The following is a 17,215-nucleotide window of genomic DNA, read 5'->3' on the forward strand; positions in this document are numbered from 1 at the left end:
ATAAAGTCATCCCAATTTTTATGTTTGGGAACAAGTAAACTGCCGCAGCGTTTTTAACATTCACCATTAATGTTATCTTAATAAAGTTCAAGCACATGCTGTTCAAAATCCAGCATAGCATGAACTCACCAATTGCCGTCTAATGTCTGCGGTGTAAAAAATAATATAAAGGATTGCTGAAACCAAATAGCTTGGTAATGTTTGACATCCATGTAATATGAAATAATTGGTATGTCTTATAGAAATCTGTAATAGCATATGGATTTTCTTCTTTTTCAAATGTCTTATACCTTCTCCAGCATTTAATCCAATGTATCTAATGTAATTCCAGACTATCGGTATGACTATTATTTATGATAAGATGACAGATTACTGGCATTTTTCTCGCATAATGCCAATCTGTAATCATAATGAGATTCCCCATAGATTGGGGAATTTCCCACAAATTGGCAACGTAGTAAATGATATTTTGAAATGACAAACTTAAACTGACTCGATTAACTTTGATGTTTTAGCGGTAATATTTAACAACAGCAAGCTTTAGTGTTTTAAATATATTTAAGCATATTTTAAAATAAAGCCCACTAAAACATTGTTTACAACCTTAAGTTAATTCGAAAAAGGATCCTGTCGATCTTGATGATTTTAACTGATGCACTGGTTTCAAAGACTTAAAATTGGTGGTTTTAATATCAATGGAAAAGTAGGACCTGAATAAAGTCCAAAGGCAATGAAATTTAAGACTTATTGGATGAAAAATCAGCTCAAACTCTGAAACATTCAACTTGTGGAACTTTCAGACAGTTTAGCAGTTGATGAATCAGCTCTTCCCAGACATTTACATGCGATGGGAAAGGCCCGAAAGCAGAGAAAATGGCTACCTGACGAGTTGTTTAAAAACCATTTCAAACTCTTTGAAACCAACATCTTTAACCAACATCAAACGGTATCACCAAAAAGATAAGAAAAGATTGTATCACATTATGGAAAATATTTTGACTATATTGCATATATCTTCATAAAACATTAGGAAACATTTAATAAAAAATCCAACATACTGGCCTAATACACAGAATTATTTAAAATGTTCTACGACTTTTGAAATTTCTTCGAGAGTAAACAAGAAGCAAATATATTTGTTATAGGGTAACGGATGATCTCTGCGATCAGATACTCTTTTTTTGTGGGCTTTAAAACTTAATGAAACTCTTACTATTGTTTATATTATTTAGTATAAGTAATATACATTGAAGATCATCTATATTTACTAAATCAATAAAAAAGCGTCACAAGTTATTCACATCAGTTTGACGATGATATATTTAAAACATTTGACGAAGGTTGGAATGCTGCACTCAATTACTCAATATAAATGTTTTCAACATACTTGCAAGGACTCCAATGACACACAGTAATTTAATAGTTTTGATTGAAAACAAGTAATTCAGTCGTTTCAGTCTATAAGTAATATTAATATATAGTTCAAATTCAATAACATAACTATTAACTATTTACATATAAGTTCCGTAAATAATAAAAATTATACTGAAATAATAAGTTATTGTTAGGTTTAGTTACAAAAAAACATTAGTTTTATGAATAATTATATGAAAGAATTTGGACATTTTAAGTAATATACATTGCTTTCATTAAACAAAACTAACCTTTGGAGATTGTGTCACCATTGGCATAAGCTTGCAATTATCCCATTAACTATTTTCAATGTCTGAAACGAAAATAATACACAGCGGCAAAAAAGGGAGAACGCTTCAAACGCAAACTGGCTGAAGTTTGGAACTTATTAATTTACTAGCCACGAGTGCTTTATTTCGTTTCGACTGAACAAAACATTCTGGATTGAAAAGAATTGTTATTATATTTGCATAACGCTGGGCATTTCCTCTGTTTGTATAGAAACCAAACGGAAAAAAATATGTGTATGGCACAAAAGGTTGCCACTGAAAGAAAGCGAGTTCGGCGTTTCTTTAGGGAAGTAAAACAGAGCTTTGGCAATTTTATTTCGATTTTTGTTTATGTATTTGTTTCGGTTTTAATTTTATGAAATGCTTCGGTTCAATGCTCATTTTTCTGCAACGAAAATAGAAAGAAACGTTATACATTGTTTGAGGTAACTCTTTTTAATTTTTTATAAATGTGAGAATATTGCATAATAAAAGTTAATTATAATGTAAAATGTTGAATTATTTCCTATTTCATTAAGTGAAAGTTAAAAGAAAACACAAATATTTGGATAAATGAAATTATTAAAAATAATTCAGAGAACAATACAATCTTCTGCGGGTTGTCATGCAGGAATTATTAAACGACAGTTAACGTAGAAAGGTAGAAAGGTAGCAGGAAGAAAGGTAACGTACGAGGTAGAAATTTATCGAGATTAATTTCAACCTCAGGCTCAGGTTTATTTGTCAAACCCGATTGAGTATATCTTAAGCCTAGCGATTTGTAGGCTGAGGCTATTTGGAAGTACTCAGTGCAATATTCAACTCTTACGAGAGGCCCTTAGTAGTTTTCTTAAAAACAAACAAAGTACTTCGACGAAATGGGATTTTTACAAAATGTAATTAGAGTAATCTTCAAAAGAAAATTATGTAATATTATGAAAATATTAAAAACTTTTCATAGTTAATATACACTAAGTAACATAATATTCCATGACGAAGCTTATTATTTAGATGATTATATAAATGTCCAAACATAACGAATGATGGTAAATATTTGGAGGGTATTTAACTTCAAGATTAAAACCTATTTATAATTTTTATAAATAGATACTTCCTACAATTTCTGAAATTGCAATATTCCCGCTGGACATCCTCTATATTATCTTTGCAACAAGATGCAAAATGCTGGCCTTGCAACAAAGAGTAATTCAAGTGCCAAAGATGGTGACTATTTTATTAGCAAAAATTACGGCATATATTCTTTTCTGTGTATTAGAAAAGAATATATGTAATATTAATGGAAATTAACATAGTGTATTCAAGTTTGGGTTATAACTTAATCGCTGCAAAAGGACGAATGAAAAATCCTTCTATAATCCGATAATGAACCTATGGGCATGAAATATACTCGGGACAATGTCTCGATTCATCCTTCATATTCGCCATTAACATTTAAAAAATTATTTGACTGTATATTAAGATGCATTTAAGTGGTTGGTGCAATCGTTTTATCAGAGGGATCGTAAAAAGTACTAAAATAAAAATAATTAAAATAAGTTAAATGAGAAAAGGTGACGTTGAAAAGGAGGCGATGGAAATGTTGAGGTCCGCAATTTTTGGTTACAAATTATCATAGACTATTTTGTGAGGACAAGTTATTTAAAAAATGATTTTGGTACTTATGAATGTTTACAATTACAGAGCGTATTATATTGCTTAAAATAAAGAATACTGTCCTCCTTATCTAATGACGGTACTTTCTTTTCGAGTCGATCAAGTGAAAACAATGAAAACATTTAGAATATTTAAACGTTGTGCTGTATTAATGATACTATAAGAATAATAATTAAATTGTTGTATTATTCTTGGTGTTTTAAAATACATTGGTTTCAAAATATTGAAGAACAAATATAAGTGTAGAACGAAAGCTTACATTTTTAAATTATAAAATCCAAACAGCATAAGAACAAAATTGATAATGATAGTGATATATTACCCCAATTTTAATTCCAAAATGTTATCCCAAGATAGCAGCAAATTTCAAAATATTATTATTGTTATTCAAATAAAAAAAAACTTAACGAGTATCAGGAAAATAATATACAATTGTACTAGAAGTAGTACTAAAGGTACTGTAACTAGTAAATGTTCAATATGTCAACTAAAAGCTGGAGGTAGTTAATTCTTTTATGGGGTTTGTTCATCAAGATTAGTAGCGAAAATTACCTAAAAGTAAACCTAAATTACCTAATTCTGGTGCATTTCCTGAGTGTTGAAGTCATATTTACAATCAGGTCTATATCACCCATAATTCTCTAAAAATAGGGAGTCATTATGTTTTAGTTACAATTTATACAGTAAAGTTATTAAATCATTATAAGGTGTTCATTATGCTGGCCTTTATGAAATGACCAACGGTAATTCTTGTTTTATTTCGTGTTCTCATTATAACGTTTACCTTGCTCCTCATTCATGTCACTTAATTTTTTAGAAAATAGGTGAAGCGGTTGTTTCCTAAGTGTACTTTAAGGATTATCAGACGAAGTGTCTCAACTTTGTCTACCATATTAGTTAAGGTAAGTGTACAGCTAGTGGATTTCACATTATCCAAAAATTTAGTTACAACGTTGAATCGTTGCTTCGAAATTGGAATCGAATGCCAAATTATGAACATAAGGCCCAATAAGAAACTCTTATTTCAGTTAAGCTTCTGATGAATGAAGAAATATTCTACAAAATTGCTTGAAGTAATCACGATCTTTAGGCATTGTTTTCTGATGTGAAATATTTACAAATTCCTTTTGTTAATTTCCACACAGTATCCCATAATGAGCTAGTTAATGTGTAGTTAATTTTTCGATAATTATATTAATTTTTTTTGTTTCTACTTACCAATTATTTCCATTATGTAGTATGTATTTCAAACTTGTCTTTGATATTTAAATATGAGATTTTAGTGGGTGGTCAAGCATACTGTTGGCATACTTAATTTTCAATACATGATAATAAATAACGTCCAAAATAAACTTTAAAATAATAACATTGATAACATAATTCAATAAAATGGGGGATATCGTGATTGAAATCGAACAACATATCTGGACCTTTAAATATAAAACGAACATAAAAATAACGTCGACATTCCACACCAAAAGTCGTAGGCAGCACCTCAAATTGTCCGTAAAAAGTTTGAATTGGACGAGACCCTTACGGTCAAATCGTCGCCGCCAAGTCGCCTCTCTTCACTGACGCCATCGATATTTCAAAGTTCGGTTTTTCATGTTCGGAAAAGCGTTTAATTGTGTCGTGATTACGGGCCATCTGGCGATATACAGCCGGACTCATAAAGACTGCTTAACTGTGCTTAAAATTCATAGTTTTTGTACGATTGTTGTCGGGCGGAACAGTGGTCTGCAGCAATTGCTCGGTTTAGTTTGGAGCGTTCCTACGGGTTAGTGTCGCTGTAATCTGGATTAATGGAACTGCACTTTTGTACAGCAGCCAATTCTATCAGAGTTTGTCGGAAACTAAACCTTCTTGGAATTAAAACAAAAATAATAGAGGTATTGAAATTAATAATACTATAAGAAATTATTAATAAATTGGCATTACGGTGACACTGAATTATTTGGCAATGTTAATATTTAATGAAAATTGGAATCAGAAAAAAACTAATTGAACTTGAACACTAAATTTTCATTTTAAAAACCACCGTGATTCAATTATTATATACAAATTGGAAGAAATAATAGAATATTTAGAATATTCAAGGATTTTGTATTTTTTGTACATACTTCACCAAGATGTTTTAATGTATTGCCTGCTGCAATTTGTAAATTCGTCTTAGAATCAGAAAATATTTTCCTTTTCATTTTTTTCCATTTAAAAAGAGACAAAATGCTGTCCGATAAGTTCTAATGTGTAACCGAACTAGCCTGTTAAAGTCGCCCGGTTGTCAAACATATGCAAAATTCTTCAAAGCAATAGTGTTAATAGGTTATAAACCAGCAAACATTATTTTAACGGTTTGCTTGTATTGAAAATTCCGAAGCCAGACAGAACAGATTCCGACTCTAATCATTTACTATGGGTACGGTCACTGAAATATCTCAAAAAATGAGAACTATTTTCTTGAATTCACCGAAAAAAAAACCATCCTTATACGAAACGTGACAAATCAGGATCAGCTTGATGTTAGCTCCATTAGAAATTAAATATACGAAATGGATAAAAGCGGTGATTAGTTTTTCAATAAAAACAATTTAATACAATTATTTCAAAGGCAACTGTTGCAAAGGCATGATGACATTGTGAAGAAATGTTAGATGGATTGGAAATTAACATCTTATTTATTCACTTCAATGGAATCTTTCTGAATATGATATGATTCAATGCTACCAATTTCTAAGACTAAGAAGGGTGATTAGTATGAAAACATCTAAATGTCAGTTTATAATTAATATATGATAACAGCAGGAAATGTTATTGTAGAGTGTAAAATATTTATGTGCACAGATATGTGCATAATTGTTCAGAATATATATGAGCATTTGATTAAAATGTGTCAGGATATTGCTCCACTGCATTTCTCGATATTTCTCAGGCCTTCGACATGTTGTGCCACACTGGACTGCATGTTAATTTGAACACTTCTAATTTAATTAGTTTTTTTCTTATTCTAATTTTCATTGAATATTAACTTTGCCAAGTAATTCATCCAGAACTTTAATCCTGGTATATCTCGGTCTTTATAAATTTTAATATATTTATGGAAAATAAAGACATGTTTTAAGACTTTGGAACTGATGAGGTAGTTGAAAAGTTTTCTAACGATGTCATAAAACAAGACGTAAAATAACGTTAATATTTACAAAAAATACTCACGTACTTATTTATAATAATACACTATAAATTTTAATATCGCCGTAATTAAATCAAATGTTTCCACTTATAATCTTGTTTTATTACTTTATTTGCTTCACATTTCAGTCATTAAGACTTTATATGTCAGTTTTTTGAACATATTTTATAACTCAGAATGATAAGATAACTTTTTTAGTACGGAGATTTATCTTGTGATTATATAAACTTCTGAGTTAAATGTGGATAGTATTTGGACAGAACTGTAATTGGAATAAAATATTGTATATTTTGGAGATTACGAGAGATGTTCGTCGTCATCAATCTATAGGCGGTGCTCGTGGAAAGTATCTATTTCTCAACCAATACCCTGCTATTGGTATCATAACAGGTCAATTGAAAAGTCCCCGGCCTACCATAGTAAAACACATTTTTTTTGGCAAATTATTTTTTTTATTCAACATAATTCCTTTGAACGGTGATACATTGATTATAGCGACACTCTAACTTTTCGATACCATTTTTGTAGTACGATTTGTCCTTTGCTTCAAAATAGGCCTCAGTTTCGGCGATCACATCTTCATTCGACGAAAATTTCTTCACAGTGAGCACTCTTTTGGGATCTCAGAACAGGAAATAATCGCTGGAATGAGGAAGCAATTCGAAGCCCAATTCATGGATTTTTGCCATCGTTTTAACTGACTTGTCACACGGTGCATTGTCTTGGTGAAGCAGCACTTTCTTTTTCTTGGAATGCGGCCGTTTTTCGACGATTTCGTCCTTCAAACGGTCCAATAACGCTACGTGATAGTCGCTGTTGATAGTCCTTGCTTTTGCAGGATAGTCGATCAAAATTATTCTATGCGCATCCCAAAATACAGACGCCATAACCTTGTCAGCCGACTGTTGCGTTTCCCCACGCTTTGGAGCGGGTTCATCGTGTGCCGTCCACTTGGATGACTGTCTTATAATTGTCACATATCGACGCAAAAACACGGGTTTATAACCCTTGATCATTTTCAAACACTGCTCCGAATTATCAACTCGTCGTTATTTTTAGTCAAAAGTAGGCTCGCGCGGCAACCTGTACAAAGTCAGAACTTTCTTATATCCAAATATTCGTGAATGATATGATGAACAAGTTCAGTAGATATCTTTAGAGTCTCTGCTATTTCATTCAATTTCAATTTACGGCCATTCAAAATCATTTTGTGGATTTTTTAAATGTCTTCATAGGAAATAACCTCTTTTGGGCGTCCATTGCGTTCACCGTCTTCAATGCTCATTTCACCACGTCTAAACTTAGCATACCAATCCTTGATATGGTTGATTTTCCTGACATAGTATCCGGAAACTCGGCATCAAGCCAAGTTTTTGCTTTAACTGTATATTTTCCCTTCAAAAAGCAATATTTTATCAACACGCGAAATTTCTTTTTATCCATTTTTTCACAACAACAAAAGTTGCTTCACTCAAAATGCTATAATTCACAAACTAATGATCCGACAGTTGTCAAATTGATATACGCATCTTTTGAGGGTTAGGGCTATCTAAAAACATATAGATTTAATTCTAGAAGCGCCATCTACCTGTCAGGTCGGTGACTTTTCAATTGACTTGTTAGAACGAATATTTTTTAACAAATCTCGCCACTGTTACGGATCGCATATATCTATTATGTTGGTTCTTGCTTGGTGATTGACATTGACTTATTAGTTCAGTTGTTTATGCTACTTACTTTTTCTATAATACTGATACCATGTAAATTAATTTTGAGATTTATAATAGCAGGCGACCCATCTATCGTAGGAATGAAGGAAGCGTTAATACCGACGAATATATATTTATTAGAATCTACATTGAAAAGCAATGTAAAGACGAAAGCGAATTTGGCATATCATTTTGCTGCTGTACATGCTAATGGAGTTATCGTAATATACCTGAAGAAGTTTAATAATTAATCAAAATAGTTTTTTAATTAATAATTTTTGGAATATGGTCAGCTTCAAAAGCTACCATAAAATGACATAATGTGTAAATACTATCTACGCAATCGTGATTTGTACTATAGGTACCTTGCTTGCTCTCTGAGCTCTCTGAAGTCTTTGAATATAAAATATTTTAAAATTATTCCAATTGCACTTGCAAAAAAATACAATAATATTTAAAATTTTGATTTTATGAGACTTTTACTGAAGTGAAAATAATTTAATATTGAAATGAGAGCATTGGTATATGAGCAGTCGGGTATACATCAATGTATAAATGGGAATTAAAATTGGACGTTTAGAAATCTGCAAAGAATGGCTATAAAGGAAGAAAAACTGAACAAATCTGTGTCTGTTTCAATAGATATTAAAATATTTATGGTTAATATATATGATATATAGACATATACTCCATACAACGATACAATGCCTAATGCATTTATTTGTTTACTGTAAATGTCGCTCTGTATGTAGACAGATGACAATGAAATAGGCTAGAAGTATTTGGTACATCATAAATTGGTAAACATAAGAAAGTGTCTGAAATATGAGTTAGTGACAATGAACAGTGGTTTGAACAATTGCTGATAAACAAGATACTTGCTGGTTAATGTATTATAAATTGTGGGAAGAATTGTGTTGTACACACGGACATATCAGATACACAGTACATTTATTTATTTCTATATATAGATATAAGATATTCTAGATATTTTCGTCTTTTTTTTCTTACGCATTATATTGATTTGTTTTTAATGTACACAATCAGTCTTCACCGGCACCAACAAGGAAAGGTAGTGACAAATAACCCTTTCAAACCTATCAAGGTTGTTTCCTTTTTTCCGCTTCTCCCCCGGCCCTTTTTCCCCACAAAGCAAATGGTTAGATATCTAAATAAATATTTTATTACGATAAGGAAAAATGCGAACTGTCTCGGAAATGGTCCCAATCTAAATCTGTTTTTGATAATGTCGCTGAAATAAAAGTTATACCGTCCGTTCAGGACGACGGTACAAGTCTTACGTTCTATTTTGAATAGATAAATAGATAGCTGTTGAGTTTATCTATGAGGGGCGGGTGAGTGGCGCTGATATATATTTGCTTAAGTAAGTTTAGTCTCGCTGAGGCCATTAAGAGTGGCGATTAGTTTTAATCGTGCAGCGTTAAAATAAGATTGAATCGCTCTGATGAAGTGGAGGTGGAAGTATTTTATAAAATTAGCTAACATTGAAAAAGAAAAGTATATAACGGGGTTTTTATTAAGAATGCTTTTAATTTAAATAAGCTTGATCGCTTGGTGGTAGTGGGTTAATGTGATATCTCTATTTTTAATTACTTTGAAAATCTACGCTGTGAAATTAATTAGCATACCGACGCAGATATTTAACGTAGCTGGGACAGCAATGAAAGGCTTAATTAACTATTTATATTATAAAATGGAGAATTAGTAGTAGTATGAATGTAGTTAAACCCTAATATAGGACTTTTTAGGGCTATTCCTAATAAATATCTAGACAATTATTGATATGTCTCTGGAAGGTCAATAATTGACATTTAATATTGTGAGGTTCTGTCATCTGTTAACCCTTGGTCATAGAGTATATATAGAGGTTTTACTTAAGTAGGCGAAATTGAGGAAATATTTTGCGTGGTCCAAATAATGCTGGCTCTGAGACCACTTTTTTATTGGTTCATTTGAATTTCCTTAGAAAAGCATTTGATTGGTCAATTTCTATAAACCGATTGTTTGTTTCTATGGTTTGTTTAGGAAGCCATTTTTGTGTGTCTGACATTGAGTACGATCAGGACTTTTAATTATAAACAAAAAAAACAGGTTTAGTTTTCCTAGGGAGAAATAACCCAAGTTAGCTATATTAAGGACGTATGTGTGACTAAGCATTGCTTTTACCTGGTACGTGTACAATTATTTATATAGAGCATTTGTATTCATTATCATGAAAATATTACCCACACTTTAAAACCAATATGCGTCCAAATTGACCGGTGGCAAAATTATATTGAAGTAAATGTGATTATACTACATGAAAAGTTTTTGTTAAGTTTCTTGTAAAGTGCGATCAATTTAAAACTTAATTATTTTGAAGGGTTTCATTTACTTGAAGCAAATGTATATTGGTTAAGATACTTATAATTAATATTTTGGCTTAAGGTTCCTTAACCGAGACAACTTTTCAACAAAGATGTTAGAAAAATACATCAATCCAAAATAAAATTATACAATTTATAGATCAACAAGATTAGATTGATTTTATAGACAAGAGATTGTTTTATTATATTGTTAATAGATCCTTAAGCTGTCCCTTTAACTTCTCGATTTTATCATAATAAGAACACAGTAGTAATTTTGATATATATCATACATTTTAATTTTTTGTGGCGGTTCTTTAAAGTATTAGTTTTTGGTATGTTTTCTCAATTCTGACGTATATCATACAATTTAACGGTTTTAATGATCCGTTCCACAATTTTCACAATAACGTTGTAAAAATAAGTATAACTTGCCTCAATACATTTTTGCGTTGAACAAGCCAGTAAAATATAAACAGACACAGACTTTCAGACTTTCAGACTTGCTCTGCTTTCAGTAGGAGGGAACAAAAAGATAGAAAATTTAATACATATTATTTAAATTGATAGCACTAAAGAAATATAAAAAGGAAAAAAGCGCTATAGACAATTTTGATTATATTTGCCAGGAGATATCTTATGTATTCAAATAGATTGCAGTCTTTCTTATATTCTCATTTAATTATTTTTTATTTATATATTTATATTTCAGTATTTTTTCAGTTATTTGTTAGTTTATTTTTTATATAATATTTGTATTTATATAGAATCTTAAATATAAAATTATTAATATTATAAATTATTTTGAAAAATTACATTTGGATTTTACTTCAAATTTAATTGGTCAGTAGAATGTGACGTCAGGGGTTAGTCACGTGATGCGTATGAAATCCTCGATCAATGAAATGCTTTCCTATTAAAATATCTTCTTTACAGGCGTATGTAATGGTAATTTAAACTAACCAATGAAATTCAGCGAAATGATGTTCTTAGCGCCTTCTGGCTGAGATCTTCTGAAAAGTCTTCAGTAAGAGACATTATGCTAGATAATTCTTGATTGATTATATTTGGTAATATATTCATGAGAGTGTTATATTCGCTGGTTGTAGATATTGAGACTTATTATTAAGCAGGTATTCTTCATGATATAGCTTCCATTGCAACGTTAAGGGTTTAAAACTTAATGAAGGAAAATCGAAAGTATTGATAACTGATGTATCTGTTATTATAAATCTCAACAGGATTCTGTTGGAGTACCTATAGGAGTTCAAATACTTAAGGATCAGCAATAGAGCGGAAGAAGGACTTTTCTACCGTTGAAGTAATAAGCCGAATCGGTCAATCTGCAGAAAGTTTTCCTTTCTCTAAGATGGTGCGTGTGGAAGAGAGAAAATACTACAACAAAATCTAAAATTCGGCTTTTTGAGGCCTTGATGTTAGTAAAAAGAAATGAATCAAGATCAGAGAAACCGATCTAAAAACTTGAAAACTAATGTTACGGTCAGATTGACGGCCAACAGTGATGAGATTTGTTGAAGAATTTTTGAGGTACTGCGGCTTCAACAGGAGCGTATAGGTTGATGAGTTACTAACATCTAATAGCCCCGTATTAATATCAATTGACTTAATTGAAATAACCACCTCGATGCAAGAACGGTACTGAATGATGCCGCCAATATGAATTCATTCCTTGAAACTTGCTGTCCTAGTTATCAGGAAATTCATAGTAGTTAATTTCTTTTGAAATCCTTTGGATTCGATTTTTTCTACTCATGATCAATTGAAGTACCCTATATTCTACCTACATGGTTTAATATAGGGGTTTTACAGTATACCTGCATTCTTGATTTATTTGGATTAATAATAATAATTATGAGTCAGTAGCTGTATAAGAAAAGTATTGTTGACTACCCTACTCCCAATATGAAAACCAAACCAGTTCTTCAAGGTGCACAAATAGACAGAAAAAGTACATAATGAATTGATGAAAAAAATAGAATGTCTATACATCAGTTTGGTTTTATGAACAAATATTCAACAATTTATCAGGAAGATAGAATCACAAAAATTAGTAAGAGAAAGAAGCTCAGCAATATTCTTGGACGTAGCACCAGTCTTCGATATAATCTGGCATAAGGCATTCATAAATATTATAAAATGTTACCGAAGCAATACTTTGAATTCTAACATTTCAAACAGGATGTTTAAAGCTCACTCGACAATGAAAGGGAGAAAAAAAACAGATATATTCTAAGGCAGTATTTTGGAGCCTGTTTTTTACCTACTCTATACATGTAACATACCACAAATACCAAATTTTACAATAACTACATTTACTGCGATACTTACTATTGAGGACAATATTAACAATATAAATAAGTGGATCCAGATAATAAAAGTCAATGAATTATTGAGAGTAGATCAGAGTATATTGAATTCATGTACTACAACCAAACTCTCCATATAGCAATAAATATGAATAACACTATTATCCCATACCGTAATAACTACAGGATATATTTTGATGCAAAAGTTTGTTAGAATTAAATATTAGAATAAACATCAAATATTGGAATTAAAATAGAAAGAAATGTATTGCTTATTTGGAAGAAGATCTAAAATATCTGTTTATATTCTGATATTCTAAAAAATATTAAATAACAGCAGATTATTTACGGAAGGAAATTTGGATTCAGCAATTATTTGATCCATTACCTTAATAGAGTATTGCTAAGTATTGTTTATTATTGGTGACTCTCTTACACAAAAATGATGCATGGATTGATACTTTCTTTAAAGGTATGAATTGATTTTTGTTTATTTTCTTATCACTGATCATTTCTGTTGATCAGTGGGGTGACCCCCTTTTAACCCCCCGCACAAAAGATAATCAAGCGACGCGTTAGTTACGAAATATATTGAAAATACGTATATAATTATATTAATAAAATATTAATGATTTCACTGTAATTATATGTATTATAAATATAAGAGTCTGCATAAATGTATTCTTCGAATATTTATCGTATGACAAATAAAACATTTTATGCAACTTTATAGTGCTTTTTCTCTATTTTATTAGTTTTATTATTTAACTAGGAATCATAAAATCTAAATTTCTGCTTATATTTTTCTTTTATATCAACAAAATACTAAACGAATCAATATATTTTATATTGCTAATAACAAGAATATCCAAAAACAAACAAAACACATTGAAATGTTATTACAACAAATACAAGATGATATCTGTTTGTTATTTTACGAGAAACCGTCTGGTAAAGAGATCGTCGACTTTTAGTCGGTGGTGGCACAAAGTTCGACGCGCTCGCTCTCACACATCAAACGCGACGTCGATTCCGTCGAATCCGTTCCGCGATTTCGGCCGGAGCAGAAGCACCACAGCGGAAGAGACGACGAGCATCGTTTGGCCGGTCTCGAGGCGGGACGCGACGTCGTTCGGCGACGATTCGGGCCTCTTGACGCGTCGAGCACCAGGCCAATTAGGCCGTTTTCGGATTAAATCCGACGTTTGTTGTCAACGATGTTTTCCGGCGCTCTGTGATGAAAGCCTCTCTCTCCGGAGGACCGGAAAATAGATGTAGACGCGCGATCTCGTTCGCCTCGTCGTGTTTGCAGACAAGAATATGCAATTCGGTTTCGGGCCTATGTACATAAGGAAACTGAATATAAGCAGCTACTTTTAGTAATGGATTATTAATTAAAATTCGATTAATATATTAAAATACAATATAATATAAGCCGTAATAAAGCTTACTAATATTTTTAATGGACTATTAGACTGAAACATGTGTCTGCATATTGGAAAGTGGTGGAAATATTTATGATATGAAATCCTGGTAAACAACCTAGTGATGTCCAATTGTATGGACCTATTACTTTACTAACAATTGTGTCGAAACTTTTCGAGAAAATATTACTCAAGATAATAAGTCCAATAATAAAACAAAACAAATTCCGGACTATCAGTTCGGATTCCGACAAAAACTTTCAACAATCGGCCAATATCATAAAATAACAGAGATTGAGCATTCTTTAGAAGAAAAACAAATATGCTCTATAGCTTTCTTAGACGCAGCTCAAACCTTCGATAAAGTTTGGCACCAGTGTTTGATATATAAATTAAATAAAATGTTGTCAAAGCAATATGTATCTATGCATATCCAATAGATTCCTCAGAATTAAATAAGAAGAATATTCTGAACTGAAAGAAACCCAAGCAGGAGCACTTAACAGTGGGCAAAACATAAAACGCACATATAACGATAATACAGGCAGATAGCGATAAATTAATAAACTGGACTAAGCATTGGAGAGTAAGATAAAATGAGCTAAAATCTGTTCCTATTAACTTTAGCAACACAAAAAATAATTCACCAGTGTTGGAATTGAATGATGCTATAGTACTATATATAAATAGTGTTAAATATTTAAACATTACAGTAGACGTAATTACAGAATTCGTAGCTTGCTGGAGCACTTGAGGTTAGAGGTCGGTTTCCATACATATGTTCTCGATAGGGAGTTGAGAACGGAGACGTCGCTGTGGCATCTGCTAATTTATTCCCAAGAATCCCAACGTGAGAGAGGATCCACACTGGCGTCAACAAGTAACCAGTAAGCAAGGGGTAATCGTAGGAGACTTAGGGATTTGGAGGCTAGGAGATGACTAACTTAAACTTAACAATAAAAAATTACAAAAATTGAGTCATAAAGGTAAGCAAATACCTTATTGGGTGAAAACCCAGCTTATATTGAGTTCGTAGGTTCTACAACAAATTGTTATAGAAACTGGAAATAAAAATAGCTCTAGCACAACACTTTATGGTGAAAAATTCATGGATTAATCATAGAGAACTTTTAACATAACCCCTAAAAGGATAGGTATTTCCTCATTGATACAACATTATCTAGCTTATATACTTTTGAAATTATGCAGAATTAAGTATTCCGGTTTTGTGTTATTTGACGGAAATATTTGATAGTAGATAACTTGTACCAGTCTCAGTAAATATTTATAAATAAAAATTAATATCGACAAAACCAGGATATATAGGACTTAGTTCTTAGTAAATATCGGCCAACAGTATGACGGAGATCATTAATATATAGTTTTACAAATTTATAACAAACCAAGGAATGAGGAGAACAAAACTGAAAAGTCTTTGGAAAAAAATGTTGCTTTGAAATCTCTTTACCAGACGGCTTCTCGTAAGAAATTAATTCTATCTAGAAGGATTATCAATATCAAATCGGTTATCTGTCTTTTCATAGAAAACATTTGATTGAAAGTGCATTTAGCAAGTCTCTTATTAATTAGTGGGAAAAGTGTTTATAAAGTTGTAAACGAATTAGCCTTCAAAGAGCTCGCGAATATCGATAGAAAATATGATTTTCGCACTCCACCAGTTATAGAGGAAACATCTAGTGAGGACATTTTGCAATTGTTTTATTCCGCATTCAATTGTACACATGCTTATATTGTGCAACTTCAGAAACTGAACATATTCCTCTAAAAATAATTAAACTTCTTCAGACATCTTACATCTTATTAGTTTTATGCGAGTACGACACAGCTTGTCAAATTCATTTGAGATACAAGCTGATGTTCACTAATGAAATATCACCTGCTCCACTGCTTTTTGCAATCATACGAAAATTATTTAAAAAGAGATGGAATTATGACGTCGAGTATCGCTGTCATCGAATATTCTTCACAACATGGTTCATATTGCAGAACCATGTGGTGTGAGAATTGATGACTAATGTATTACAGCATCCAGCAAGTTAGGGAGTTTAAATATTTGGGTCGATGATATTGGAAATGAATTAGAATGCGGCATCTACGGCTGAAATAATTAGCCGAAAGGGTACAGTGGCTGGGGTTTTTTCATTGTTCGTTTTTATACTCTGAAATCTGTAAGCTTAAAGTTATTCATGCTTAAGACACTTACGCTAAATACTGCATGATTCTTAAAAAAAATCAGAAAAACCTACAAGGAACCACTGAAATCGAAAATACATTTATACTACAACTACCCTATCTACCAAACATTGACCCTTTAAATTGAATCTTAAACCTATCAAACTTAGCCGTAGTTCTGATTTTGTAAGGATTGTTACTGAAATCTTAGTAATATATTCGTCATATATTTATTTTCGTCTATAAGTTGGTCACTCTTCAGTCGACAAAATTTATATCGAGGATCGTACATTTGAGCCAAGGTCAAGCAGCTCGGGAATTTAGTTAGTTCAAAATAGATACCAGATTACGAAGGAAAAATCTCTGAAAAAAATTCTGTACTAATCTTCATGCGGCTTTCATTGCCTTTAACAGACATACCTTCAATTCAAACTAAACCATTTTTTTGCCTTCTGGACAACAATACGAGACCATAAATTCGATTTGCATGCACCCACGTCGTTCAAACTGCGCTCGCCCTTCAGTCCACCGTTTACGACCTCGATACGTTTGTTCTGCCCTGTACGGTCCCCTGTTTTATTTTATTCCCGTGCCAGTTTAGTTAGCAGATTAAATCAGCCACTTATCCTGATAAGTCTGCGCCGAAACATTTT

This window comes from Rhynchophorus ferrugineus, unplaced genomic scaffold (assembly GCF_030347505.1).
Source record: "Rhynchophorus ferrugineus isolate W39M unplaced genomic scaffold, kcgeb_rfMv2 rfM1, whole genome shotgun sequence".
Classification (NCBI taxonomy): Eukaryota; Metazoa; Arthropoda; class Insecta; order Coleoptera; family Curculionidae; genus Rhynchophorus; species Rhynchophorus ferrugineus.